The following is a 14,331-nucleotide window of genomic DNA, read 5'->3' on the forward strand; positions in this document are numbered from 1 at the left end:
CTTGTTAAACTGTTAAGCGCAGCACTCAAGGGGGAGGAGGGGGAAGGGAAAAGAGGACAGAGGGGACAGAGAAACCGTAAAAAAGAGAAAAATGAATTGGCGGGCTCTGGGTGGGAGAAAGGCCAAGTACGCAGAGAGACTGCACTGGGGGAGAGAAGTGCAAAGGGAATCAAGCCTAATGTGATAGGGAGACACTTCCAACCACCACTCCCCCACTCCACAACACACAGAACAACTTAGGAATAAATCAAGAGTCCATCTTGAGGAGCAATTAGTAACTCCTCAATGAAACAAGACAAGTGGCACCTCTTTGTGGATTTACTTAAGCACCCAAAGGTAGTATGTACATAAATGACTATTTACAGAATTCTGCATAGTTTTGCATCTTAAACTCCTGCAAGCACAGGTCAAATTTTTGTTTGTTTGGAGGCCACACTAGGCGATGATCAGGGGCCTGCACTCAGGGATCACTCCTGACAGGCTTGGGGACCACATGGGATGCCACGATCGAACCCAGGTCAGTAGTATGCATGGCAAATGCCCTCTGCATTATACTACAGAGCTCTGGCCCCTAGCGTTTTAAAAACAGTAATAAAACAAACCCCCCAACCAAGTCATATCAGCGAAAGTGCAGTTTATTCCTTTTTTACACTTTGAGTTTTTACGGACCTGCTTTCTACCCTGGAAATCCAGGAACCCCCATGGGACAGGGAATGGGGACAGATGACGCCTCCCTTGGGTGTCATAGTCTGGAATGATGTGCATAGGCTAAAGTCACATTCTTCACCTCTGCATCCCCCAAATTCTCAACTGGAGAAAAAGACACACAGGACACAGACATCAGGAACAAGATCTCAAGGACAGAGAATCAATTTGTCTGCCATCAAATCCGTGTCATGGTTACTGGGCACATTTATTTGGCACGAGAGTCTAAAGCATGGATAAAGAAGTAAAGCACGGAAGAAACCTAAAAGCGACTTTCAGAGGTGGTGCTCAACCTGGTAAGAGAGACCAAGCAGAAGCTCTAAAGGCGTCTGAGTGCAGGGCTGATCAGGCTGGTAAAAACAGGCGGTAAAGGCCTAGAAACCAAGTCCCTGTATAGTTCAAAAGGGCCATCTCCCAGTCTTACACTAACTCAGTTTGTGGTAAGACAGATCCTGGAGAGCAAAGGAAAGACTATCTTATCAGGGGTAAGACAAAAAGGTCCTAGGCAAATCCCGAAATCACAACCAGCAGGTCAATTCTGGAAATTCTTCAGTAAAGCTCTTCCTCACACAACTTCATCTTATGTAAAATTAACTTCTTATGCCTTTCTTATCTTGGTTTGCTGATAATAATTAACATCTGTAATGATACAGAAAACTTGGAAGGACTTTTAACTGCAGGAAGCAGTATGAAAGTCCAGAAATGGTGGCTCTATGTACCATTTTACTTCCACTGAACATAATGCTTCGTGTGTGTGTGTGTGTGTGTGTGGCGCTAAGGTTTTAAAGTAAGTTGCTAAAAATAAGTAAATAAATAACCCTATAAACTTTTCCACAACTGGATGAGTACTGCACCCGGGAGATCACCCCCTGGTGGCCAGCAGTGGTGACAGCCACTCTACCACCAGCTCCCAGGGCAGAGGACGCAGGGGAGGGTGAGCAGTACCAGGAGCCAGAGAGTTCTAAATTCTTTCTTCCTGGGCCACTCTTCACCACAGTTTGCTATGAAGTTCCTAAACTGTCTGTCTTCAATCCTGACTGTCCTTTTTCAAACTTATGTTTAGTGACAAAAAGGATGACAGACATTAGTAAGGCCAAAGGCTGAAGAAAGCCCTGCATAAGCATTTAAGAAGTGAGCTGTTTCTCGTCTTTCACATACTCCGTCAAATTCCGGTAAGACCCGTTCAGAGTCTATGCTTTGCTTCCATACAGTGACCCAACACGGAGGGTTTTAAGAACATTATCAGAATCATGCCACTGACTACCACACATATTACATGCCAGACTCCCACATACAGCTTCTTCCCTCTCCAGTCTATGCTCCACATTTGTGCAATTCATCTTTTCTAAAGAGAAGCTGAACTGCTTCTCACTTGCCCTTAAGATACGAACAACAAATGACAAAATGTTTTCTATCGTCCACAGAAGAAAAAGGTCCTAATTTCTAAGCATTTCTTTTTTGTGTTATTAAAAAAAAGTTTTTACTGACTTATCTTGCGTATAGACCATGACGGAATTTCAAGAGTTCAGCTTCACACCTCAAGCCTATGTGCACAACAGTTACAAGCCCCACCCCTCTCCCACACCCCTCCTCCTGCCCACCAGGACCCCGCCTGTACTCACCCCTGCCTGTCCCCCTTCCCTCTGAAGGAGCAAGTCTAAGTATTTCTAAACCCTTCCCGCATCATGCCCAAATACTGGATGGACTTTTCATTACCTCTGTAGCCTTTGTCTTTCCCTCTGGCTTTCAAAATGCCCCTTTGAGTTAACTTTCTTTTCAAATACTCCTCGTTCTTTATTTTTATTATTATTTAATTTTAGGCCTCTACAGTCAGCTTTCAAAGTTTTCTCAGTTGCTCTCAGGAACAAAATGATTAAGCATTCATTTCTCTTTTTTTCCAATCTAACTTTCACTCAACCCAGTGAGCTTTCCACTCCAGCCTGCAGCTCTGTGGGGAGACGGGGTACCAGGTCCATGGAGAGCAGGGAACTGGCTGGCAACGTTTTTGAACAGAAACAAGCAAATATCCTCTCTGTCCTATCCTCTCTGTCCTCTTTCGTCTTGTTAATTTGGTTTTGCTTTGGGGAGGGGTGGGGGCGCACCGGGCAGTGACCAGGGGAACAGAGACTGAACCCAGGTCAGTTGTCCTGCAAAGCAAGCACTTTACCCACTGTACTAACTCTCTCACCTCAATCTTAATTCCTCAATCGTAATCCAAAATTCATGTGACAAAAATATGATCCCCTTCAGAGGGACACTAAGTTGAACCAGTAAAACCAATCAGCAAAGTAAGTTCTAAGCAGTAGTACACCCCTTGGAACTGACAATTTTGGCAGCTTCTACACCTTAGCACTGTAGCACTGTCATCCTGTTGTTCATCAATTTACTCAAGTGGGCACCAGTAACATCTCTATTGTGAGACTTGTTACCGTTTTTGGCATACTGAATATGCCAAGGGTAGCTTGCCAGGCTCTGCCGTGTGGGCAGGATACTCTCAGCTTGCCGGGCTCTCCGAGAGGGACGGAGGAATCAAACCCGGGTTGTCTGCATACAAGGCGAACACCCTACCTGCTGTGCTATCGCTCCAGTCCTTCCTTAACAACCTAAATCTGAAGTTCTTAAAACTTTCCTTCTTACCTGGCTCACCTAGAGAGGTTTTAAAATCCCCGTCTTTCTAACACTCCAACATGGTTGCAGGCCGGATCACCATAATACCAGGATACTCTGAGGGTAAGGGCTAGCTTCAGTACTCTTAAATTTGTTGAGATGTCAATGTGCATCATCTTTGAAAACCAATTACCAAGATGGCTTTATTTAACCAATTTGATACTATACAAAAATAAGGAACAACCAGAGAAGGCGTATGTATGATGAGCATTCCAACACATTAGAAAGTAATTTCCTCTCTGTCCAAAAGGAAAAACTAAGTTTCTGAAGAATGATTAATTACTACTCTGTTAAAAATTAATGCTAAATGTTAATGTGTATTTATATCTTTATGCTTATATTGGTGCATATATGTAAACAGCTTTATCTTTTCTTACAATGGCTGTTCTGGTCCTATGGACAGTCTTTAGTTTTTGAATTTTATTGGAGGACAGTTACATGTTGGAGTTTCCTGGAAGAATGATAAAGTAGTTAATTATCACTAACATTTAAAGGTTAAGCTACACAATGGGCACTGAGGCAATCAGCAATGTTCTAATAACATAATTGCTCTAGAATCAAATTGGACTTGGCATGGACTCTCATCATAAATTGTATAAGTCCACCAAAACTTTGTCATAGAAAGGCCACTTGGATCACTGATGGGCAAATGAACAGGAGGAATACTGTTTCATTTTTTAAAATCAAACATTTTTACTACAAAAGTTCATTCTGTGTGTGTGTGTGTGTGTGTGTGTGTGTGTCTCTCTCTCTCTCTCTCTCTCTGTCTCTGCCACACCAACAGTTCCCAGGCTGACTCCTGGCAGGCTCTGAGGACCATATGGGTGCCAGGGATGGAACCTGGGCTGGATGCACCCCTCCCCCCTGCTGCACTACCTGCTACACTCTGGTCCTGTACACCTCTATTTTTATGTTAAAAGCTCAGCCCGGTTAGCTATTTCTCTAGGTTATTACACAAGACACCTACTGGAGCTGCATTATGATTGCAGGCATCTATACTATTTTGAAATGTTAAAATAGAAATCTTTTTATTCCAGTTTGATCATGTAAATAGACCTTCAACTATGACATAAACGAATGTCACAAACAGAACAAAACAAGGTAAATGTGCTGAGGAAAAAAGGAAGAGAAGACAAGGGGGAAATGGTGGTGGTGTGTTTGTGTGCGGTGTGCGCGTAACCCCCCCCCCCAATAAAATGTTTAGGTCTTTATACGGAAATTACAAATAGTGTCATAGCAAAGTTTTAAAGACTGGATTCCTCCAGGACAAAGCAGGTCATCCTCTCAAAGTGAGAAGCACCACAGGCCCTACTTCAAAATTCAGACCCAGACTGTCCGGAGGCTGCTGCTGAAGTTGGCTGGAAATCTGACACCTCCAGCGAGCTCAGGGGCTATGCCTACCCCTTCATTTTCACTGCTCCCCTGAAGATCAAAGGTGGCCATGCATGAGAAGAGCTGGGAGCACTGCAATTAGTTAATTTTAATCACAGGTAGCATGGACTTTACTAGCAGGAGTCAGACTGCTGGGTCTGAGTGTAGAGTCTTCCCCTTAATAGTGGGGTGGCCTTGGGGAAATGGCGGGGTCTCATGCTCTCTGTGGTGTGGGACCAGCCCTTCCTCTCTCCTGCCCCCCCTCCCTTGCAGGGCTGCTCTGAGAGTTAATGAAAGGAGCCACACAATCTCAGGCGGACAACTGTGTCCTCTGCGTTCACAAGCTGGCATTCTACTGGCGTGCTTCACCCAGCCAACCGTACTCCCTCCCCTGAAGGGACTGGGGTGTTGAGCTCGTAATGTGGGCTTATTTTAACAGTCATATGGAAGTGCTATTCTAGGCATTTGTGCAGTATTATCCCTCAGCAGAGATATTCGAAAGGTCCATAATGACAGGGTTTCACTAAGCTGTTTTTAACCAAAACATCTCCTTTCACTACACACAAAAAGGGTTTGAGTCAATACTGCACCAAGGCAGAACTAAAGGCACCACCTCCACATCAGATTTCCTAATATGATTTCAAAAGCACATCAAGCTAATTAATTCTGCTCTTCCCTGACACAGGTGCAGCAATGCTCTCTGACAAGATTCTGCTCAGAAAGAGCCATGGAAAGGCTGTGTGTGTGGCCGACCATGATCAAGAATTCTAAAACTTATTTGTTATAGTTTGTTTGCCCATCAACTATGGCCTCCACTCACCCATCTACATGTTACTTCAGACTTCAGTCACCCCATCTCCATGCAAATCAGTTTTGCAAAAGATAAAGGGGAGTCTTCTTTCCAGCCTTCTGTGGCAGAGGGCACCACAGAACTGGCAAGAAGACTCACCAGGCCTGATTTGCCCCCTCTTGACACCTGTTGTTCAAGCCTCTCTTTATCTTCTAAAACCAGTTTCGAAGATGAATTATACTGCTATCTGCATTCAGGACACGAATTCCTTAGGGTCAGGAACAGTTCAGAGCTTACTTGTCTGTGGAGGTGGGGGTGGAAGAACAGAGAAGTCAGGCTCACACGAGTCCCTGCAAACTATTTATTGACGCAGTAAATGAAGTCCTTAATCATCATTTCCTCTGCAAAGACCCAATGCAAATGCCTAATGCAGACATGGATACTGGTGATTTCCTTGAGACCCCTGCTAGAGATCCACAGGACAAAGCCCGCTCTTCCTACTAAGCAGAAGGGCTTTCAGGAGGCGCTCTGAATCAGGAGCCATCAGTCAGTGCAGGTACTAGAGTCTGGAAAGGTTTTATAGTTACCACATACTCCCAACAAGTTCCAAAAGTAAACATTATTTTATGAGTGGACCTTTCAATGTATACCAAGCTAACACAGTTCCACCGCCTGGTGCACTTATTGTTGAGATTTTACTCAACCTTTAAATGTTGTTATTTTCAGATATAATTCTAATTGATGGAACATTTCAACATCTATTACCTCACTTTCAGGAGAATAACTGTGATGAGAAAATAACCCCCTGTTGGGAAAAATTAAATATGAAAACTTTTAAATGGAAGTATTTGGTCAAAATGCACATCTTACATACTGACTCACAGCACATGCAAATTTATGTAAAGTAGCCCACAATTTACAGCATGCTGGTGGGGAGAAGGAAAGTAGTAAGCCTGGGAGTCAGTCACCGGTGGCAGTATGTTGCTGTTTCAGCTATGACTGCTTCTTTTTTTTTAAAATAATCTGCTTAAGAAAATCATTAAAAACACAAAATACATATAACCCTCACAGAACTTGCTTTTTTCAAATTAAGATAAACCAAAATTTGCCTTCAAAAATGACTGGGGCTTCCGAGGGCCTATCTTTGTTGAAACAAGATTCATATAATCTCGATATACAACGTTTCAAATACACCATGCTCTTCGAAATGTTCCATTGCTGCCTTTGACTTTCTGCTTCTCTTGTGATCAAATGGCACTTGAGTCAAAATAAATTTCCTTTGCAGATAATCCAAGTTCTATCAAACCAAGGAAATTATTAAGAAGAGAGGCAGGGTCCACAACGGTCAAACTATGAGCACTGGAGTGAGAGCTGCCCTGGGATCAGGCTGTTACTATTTGTAGTATGACTTTGGGAAAATGAATGGTTCTCTCTAAGCTTCCACTTCTCTGGTGGGTAAAGCAAGGATAACTGGAACACTTCTGTGTTGCTGCGAGAATTAGAGAAGGATGTATACTGCAAAGAAAAGCCTCTCACATCATAAAGAGCTATTCTTTTGAAGCTAATCTGGAAACCATCACAGAATCTTAGTCCAATTAAGGGACTCAGTCAGCAAGTACTTACTGCATACCTACCTAACACAGAACTATAGAGATGAGAGAACAGGCATCATACCTCCACCGGGATGGCACGAGTTTAAAATACTTGGAAGACTTTTGTCTACACATATTTTTCCATCAAGTAGCAGAAGACACAGTACTTCAATATTTAGTCATTCATGTTTTGTTTCCATAGCCTCAGCATTATGTACTACATGGTCAGGATAAAATGCCCTAATAATTTATAAGGTATCGATAAAATTGATTTTAAATTAGAGCATTATCTTAATGTCCTCTTGGGTTTTCTTGACTGTATTTCCTTTTCCTGGAATAAAGCTGTTGGCTCCACACCAGGAATTTCATTCAATACAGTTACTTTAGCTAGTGATCTGAACCCCTGAAGATGAATTTTTGACAATGAAGACACAGCTTTGGTTCTAACGTAGGCACAGTAGTTTTCCTCTCTGGAGAGCTACCATTGGCATGTGGTCCAAACTGTGGGTAACATGAGGAAACAACTGGAAGATAGGTGGGCGCATTATATTCTGATCACAAATGCAGGAGTTCCAAAGCACATGCTGAATTCATTAAGCCCCATTCCGTATTATTAGAGATGCCAGAGTGTTCATGGTCTCCCAGAAACTGTGGTAATAACTGTGAAGAGCATGGAAGCACGACATAAAAGTCACTTATATCTTACAAACTTTCTAGTTACCCCAAAGTCTTTTCATGGCCCCTTACATCACTGGTCTTCCTCAGTTAGCGACACTTAACTTCAGTGTTACTTCTCCTCCACTGAGAATTCTCTTCCTTCATTAATAAGATAATCTACAAATCGCATATGCAGATACCACTGAAATTTTGGTCACATACATCTGCCACCTCCTGGGCTTTATTTTATATTTATACCATCCTTAAACATATGCTAAGCCATTCATTCAACTGCTGCCTTTTAATCAATGTATAAAATCTCACTAACAAATGTGATGCCACATATGAACTTGTGACCTCAAAAGAAAAGGGAGAATTGGTTTGAAAAAGTCCCATCCCAAATATTCTGGGAAGGTGAATTGGCTTAAGACCTATTCTTGTGCTGTGCTCTGTTCTTCAATCAAAACATCCACATGCTTTTAAAAGCTGGTTTGAAAGAAACCGAAGTAGGGCAGTAGCTAAGAGAAAATAAGTGACTCAGCCCTAAGATTTGGCAAGCCATATGTTAATGGACCAGAATCCTCATTTTAGTAACTACTGAAATTTATTGGAAAAGAAAGTCTTTTCATGTAGCTATTTTTCCAGTAAACTGTTTTAATTTATTTGAAAGGCTAAACATTTTTTTTCTTCCAAGAGTGTTAACTCCACAGAATCTCATCTATAGTCTGATGTAGTATATATGCAAATATACTCCAGCATATCAGAGGGTAATTCAGCAGGAAGTGAGAGAAAAAGACAGTACATCACGTTAATGGCATTCGGGCTAACAGTTTTCACGTTATAACCAGAGATACCAGGTCTTCATACCACTACAGAAGACAGAAGTTTTCAGTGATCACTTAGTTTGGTTTTAAGGCCCTTCATTAAAATATTGAATGCAAAGTCCTCTAGAATAGAAACATAAAGTGAACTACATCTGGAGCACAAGAGATAGCTTAAAAGGATGGAGCAGTACCCCCTGAGCACTGAGTATTTTGCTCCAATACCCAAAGCAAAACTAAAGCCCAAAAAGTAAGCTACAATTTTAAGTTTTTTATAGTAGTCAGATTTCAAAGTATTAACTCAGGTAAAACTAATTTTATTCCTATCTTTTTAATCTAATCTTTTTTAAACAAACAAAAAACCATGTCAACATCTAATCAATATCAAAATTAAGAAGACATTTTTGTTTTTTTAATACAAGGTCTTTAAATTTTAGCAAGCATTTTATACTTACAGTACATCTCAATGTAAACTGGCCCCATTTTCAACACTCAAGGACCACATGGGGCATATACCTACCCACATGTGATGACACAGGTCCACAAGTTTTTGTAGCCATATAGAGCAACACAAGTTGATAGAATCACTTAGTATAGCCTAGGAAAAGTTGGCCAGCACTTGGTTTGGGGCCTTGCTTAACTGCTGCTGAATAAATGAGTATAAAACCTGATCTTGATGATGAATCAAGGCTCATTCACATGTCTACTTGTTCCCCTTTTATTTTCATTACACAAACCAGAGAGATGAGTTCCTAAAGGGCATGCGTGGTGCCATGCTTTAGTTCACCGCTGGCGGCCCCTCAATCCAGCAGAAGGCAGGATGAGAAGAGCTGTGAGTTGGTGTGCAGGTCCATGCAGGCACAGCCCAGGAGGCAGAGACAGAGTGACAAAGACAATTTGCAGGACCATCTCAGAACAATGTCAAAAGGAAGCAGTGCCAAAAATGATACTCAAACAAAGGGCAGAATGGTGCCAGGTAAGAAAAGGGGCCAAAGATGGTTGCCTTTTCATGTCTCATACCCTCCCACAGGTCCCCTTCTCCAAGGTCAGCACCAGGCTTAACCTCTGAGTGTGTATGCGGAGAATATTTGGTGTTTACATTTGTGAAGGATGCCAAGTTTTCCTCATTAACCTAGAAGAGAAACACCTCAGTACCAGGGAGATCCTTTTCAAGGGTTTCTCCTTCTTGCTTCTCATTATGGACTCATTAGCTGTCTGTGACCAAGGAGAAATTAATTTTACTCAAATCTGACTAATGCAAAAGCCAAGATTAAAATGAATCCTGCCAGGCAACCCAACTTAGCTGTAGTGGTCAATGGTCTCTCATACAGAGAGAAATGTGATTCCTGGGCATCTCCTTACAAAGTTTATTCCCCCAGGGAATACATAGTAAACACTTAAAAAAAAAAAAAACCTCTTTAGTACTTGCCCCCGTTTCTTGCCTTTCTTCCCCACCCCCCCACAGTATGTCATACATACAGATGATAAAAGTAAAAAATCAAATATAGACAGACCAATACTAAAACCACAGATGACTAGAACATTTTGAACATATTCAGTAAGTAGGAACCAGAGAGATAGTACTGCAAGTAGGGCGCTGGCTTGCACACAGGCAACCTGAGTTCAATTCCTGGCACCAGGTCCTGGAGTGAGGCCGAAGCACCAGCTAGCGCAGGTTCGAAACAAGCAAATATGTGGAGATACAACTTCAAATCATGCTAAAAAATCATTTCCAGCAGTTATAATCATCTAATAGCCACATCTGAAACTGCGACAATTTGATAAAATACAATACTGTGAGATCAGACTGATCCCCAAGCATGTGCCACGCTAACTCTGATCTGACCAGTGAACAGCATTGCACTAACCAGGGCTGAGGTGTTGAAAATAATAAAGCACCACCCCAGCCTGTCCGCAGAGGCAGAGGGCAGAGAGCTAACGGATAAAGAACTACCAGCAACAGGGAGCTCTGCTCTGCTCAGACTGGGAAAGGGGGAGGCAGTGGTCAGAGGCTGCTGCCCCTGTGCTGACCTTTCCCTTTCCCAGACTCTGCCCCTCACCCAACCAGCAACTCGGTGAATGCCGAGTCTTGCCAGTGGCACAGCGGGCTAAAGGGGTTATTGACCCTTATTCTAACATGTCCTTTCAGGTTAATTACTTTTGTATACTTGGTGTACCCAGTGACATTTAATCACTACAGCACTACTCGGGTAAACAGAACTGAATGGAGCCAACTGCAATTTGGCACTGAGCTAAGTGGTGTGATAATAGCAGTGTGCTGACAATGGCCTGGAAGGAAACACTCTCATATACTGAGAAATTTGGTCCATCACCATTTTATTGAAAAGTAAGAACACTAGATAAGATTTTGCTACCTTATACTATGGTATGAAAGACAGTTTGCAATTTTCTAATAAAAGTTCTTATTGATAAAATAAAGAGATTAAAAATATCTCAAAGTGCATAAAAATTTGCCCAAAGCAATTGACGTTTTGGTATGAGTAGCTCCCACCTCTTCTCTGCACACACAGACACACCAAAACACCTCCTCACAGCAGTCTTCTGCAAATACAGTCCAGAGTCTAATGGGACTTGGAAGTCTCCAGGACACAGGACTCCAGAGTGCGCAGACAACCCCACAATGCTGAGTGTGTGAGAAAGCATTTGAGCGCATGTCACGGACTTCTGAGTCACAGATAGTCAAGGATTTCCTTCCACGGGCCATGAGGAGTGGGCCAGCTAGACCACTGGCTAATTCCCCAGGAGGGCTTTAAAATACTAAGGGTAAATGGCAATATGAGTCTTTACACTGGGGTCTGAAGAATAAACAAAGATTCTGTGAGCAGTCTTCTAGTAAGATGCTAGTCAAATCCTAACTTCAATTCAATGGCTACTCTGCTGGCAATATGTCAGATGCTGGGGAAACACAGTGAACACTGCACTAGTTCTGTGGGTTTTAGGTTTTTTGTTTGTTTTGGGGCCTTTGATGCTGAGGGCTTACTCCTGGCTCTGTGCTGCGGGATTACTCCTGGCGGGTAACCCCAATTGCCCCCGTGCAAGGCAAGCACCCAACCCACTGTAACAATCTCTGTGGCACCACAAGATACTAGTTTTATTGTCCTGTGGTGAACAGAGGGAAGGGTGGGATAGAACAAGCTCTAGAGAATGAATGCTCTGGTTTCAAATGTCAGGGCCAGCATTTTTTTAACTGTGTAACTTTTAGACTTTAAGGCCTCAATTTTCATACCTGTAAAGCAGATAAGGATATTTGTCTTACAGGAATGTCATAAAGATAAAATAAGGTAAGTACAGGAAGTGGCAGGCCTAGTATCCTTTCAGGCTTATTTCTGGAATCTGCTCTTGAAGGCAATGATCAAGCCACTGCCCATAACCACTGCCATGTGGGCTGCAGGAGAGCCTAAGGGTTACCGACGATGTTTCCTCTTCATCTCCCTGAAAGCAGGCAGACGGAGCTCTTCTCCGGGCTCTGGAATCTGGGGGCACGACCCTTCTCTGTCTACATACAATCATTTCAAACAGTATCTTCACCAGTCTCTGCATCTACCTGCCCTCCGCAGCCTGAGGCCTTCTTCCAAAGCTCTGTTCTACACGGGACTGCCTGTCAAACCCACCTCTTGCACCAAGTCCTTGGATGGGCTGGGATTTGATTTGCGACTGAGCTGAGTGACATGTTGAGACTGTAAGTGAACTGGAGAAACACAGAAAGTATAGCCTCTTAATAACTAAAGACAAGCTTAAAAAAATAACAAGATGGGCTGATGAGGACCCTGGCCTCATCCAATACTCATTCTTATTGGGGGCCTGAAAAGAAAGTGTATGTAATGACTAGTAGTAAAAGTACTTACAATGAATAATGACATTCAGATGACACTGTGTGAGAGTGACACTACAGGATGGTAAAATAGAAACCACGCAGAGATGGTGTGCTAAGACAATGCTCAGTTTTGACCTGGGGAGCAAAAGCTAGAGCCAATCATGCAAATGGGTAGAAGAATGCTGTGGATGAACAGGTTCCAAGGAGCAGGAAAGCTAGAGATGACAGCAGAGGGACAGGACAGGCAGACTGAGCAGGACCCATCTTTAAAGTCTGTCTCAGTCCAAGTGCCACGAAAAGGAATAATGACGAGATGTCACATGCCCAAAATCTGCATAGACCTTTCAAAGGTTCTGTGTCAGAGGGGGCCAGTGTCAGACTTAAAACAAAGATTCCAAAATTTATCGAGCCTCCTACCCACTTTTCAAGAAACAAATAGCACCATGTGCCTTTCTGGAAATCGACCTTTTTAAAGTGAACAAACACAAGTATTCCCTACTTGCACATGAGGTCACCAGTGCCCTGACTGTACCAGCCCCCACTTCCTCCTCTGCCCTCTGCAGAGAAGGGGCAGGATCACAATTTTGGGAAACACAGACTTGAAAGAACGGAAAGGATTGCTGTCAGACACTACCCTTGGTTATTAGAAATGCAAACAAAACCACCTATCGGTATAAGCCCACAAGTATACTAAAATTAAAACGGCAAACATAAAAGCTGAGCTTTCATCACTGCCCCCTTGCTTTGCTAGTGTCATCATTGTGAACGTAAATGAACCTGCCAGGTAAGGAGCCATGAGCTTTGGAGAGGGTCTGGTGGAGAGCTCTGTTTATTGCTCAGACTGAGAAGGGGGCTAAAGAAGGCAAGAAGAAGGTAGGAGAAATGTTAGACATGCATGTATTTATCTCACCTCTTCAGCCCTATGTACATGTGTGTACATGGCAAGTATGCATGTATGTGTGCAGCTACTAAGGTAAGCAGATACTTGGGATGGAATCAACTTTTTCAATATAACGATGCATACTTCAAGTACCTGAATTCTCACATAGTTCTTACTGTGGAAAGAAAGGAGGACTAAGCCAGAGAGTTTAGGAAGTGGGGAGCACGTACTTTGCATGGGGGAGACCCAGGTTTGATTCCTGGCACTCCATGGGCCCTCAAGTATCACCAGGAACAACCCCAAGCACACAGACAGGAGTAGGCCCTGAGCACCAAATGGGTCCCCCCCAAAAAAAAGAAAAAAGAAAAGAAAGACATGTTAAGTAAGCCAAAAGAATGTTCCTAATGCTAGGGGCTCCTGCAATTTCACAGCATATGGAGTGGCAGTTTATCACCTGCCTGGGGCAAATAACTACTGAGTTACGTACCAATCTGAATTAAATGTCCACATGGGGTATGCCAGAGTTCAGAGCAGTGCTAGAGCCTAAATGCTTTACTCAAAGAGGTCTTGAAAGAAGGACAGTGAAAGGTATTTCTGTGATCAAGAAAAAAAGAAAATGAAAGAACACAATGAATGTTTCAGAACGGGGTGGGTTTCATCCAGTGAGAGACAGGCAGTGCTGTGGACAGAGGAACAGGCACTGCCGAGACGCCAATCTGGACCGAAGCATTTCCAGGCATGTGAGGAGGCTGGGCTAAGTCTGGGAAGAAATGAAGGAGAGCAAAGAGGCCACAGAGCAGTCTCAGGTGAAACAAACTGGCAGGGAGCAAACGACTGACTGGGCAGGCCCTACGCTGGCCTCACAGGAAAAACGAAGGCAGCCTCACTCCCTGGGGGAGGGTGGGGTGTTCTGGGTAGAAAGGGCCTGGGGGATTCGAAAGTCAAGATCTCTGACCTAGGACCAGAGTGATAGTACAGCAGTTAAGATCTCAGGCATCCCAAATGGTCCTCCG

The 14,331-nt window shown here is 43.2% G+C and overlaps 1 protein-coding gene across 8 annotated transcripts in view; it reads right to left on the reverse strand.

Moving 5' to 3' along the window:
- TLE4 (TLE family member 4, transcriptional corepressor) overlaps positions 1-14,331 on the reverse strand; it is a 148,944-nt gene that overhangs the window by 23,295 nt on the left and 111,318 nt on the right. The window lies entirely within an intron of this gene.

Source organism: Sorex araneus, chromosome 1 (assembly GCF_027595985.1).
Source record: "Sorex araneus isolate mSorAra2 chromosome 1, mSorAra2.pri, whole genome shotgun sequence".
Classification (NCBI taxonomy): Eukaryota; Metazoa; Chordata; class Mammalia; order Eulipotyphla; family Soricidae; genus Sorex; species Sorex araneus.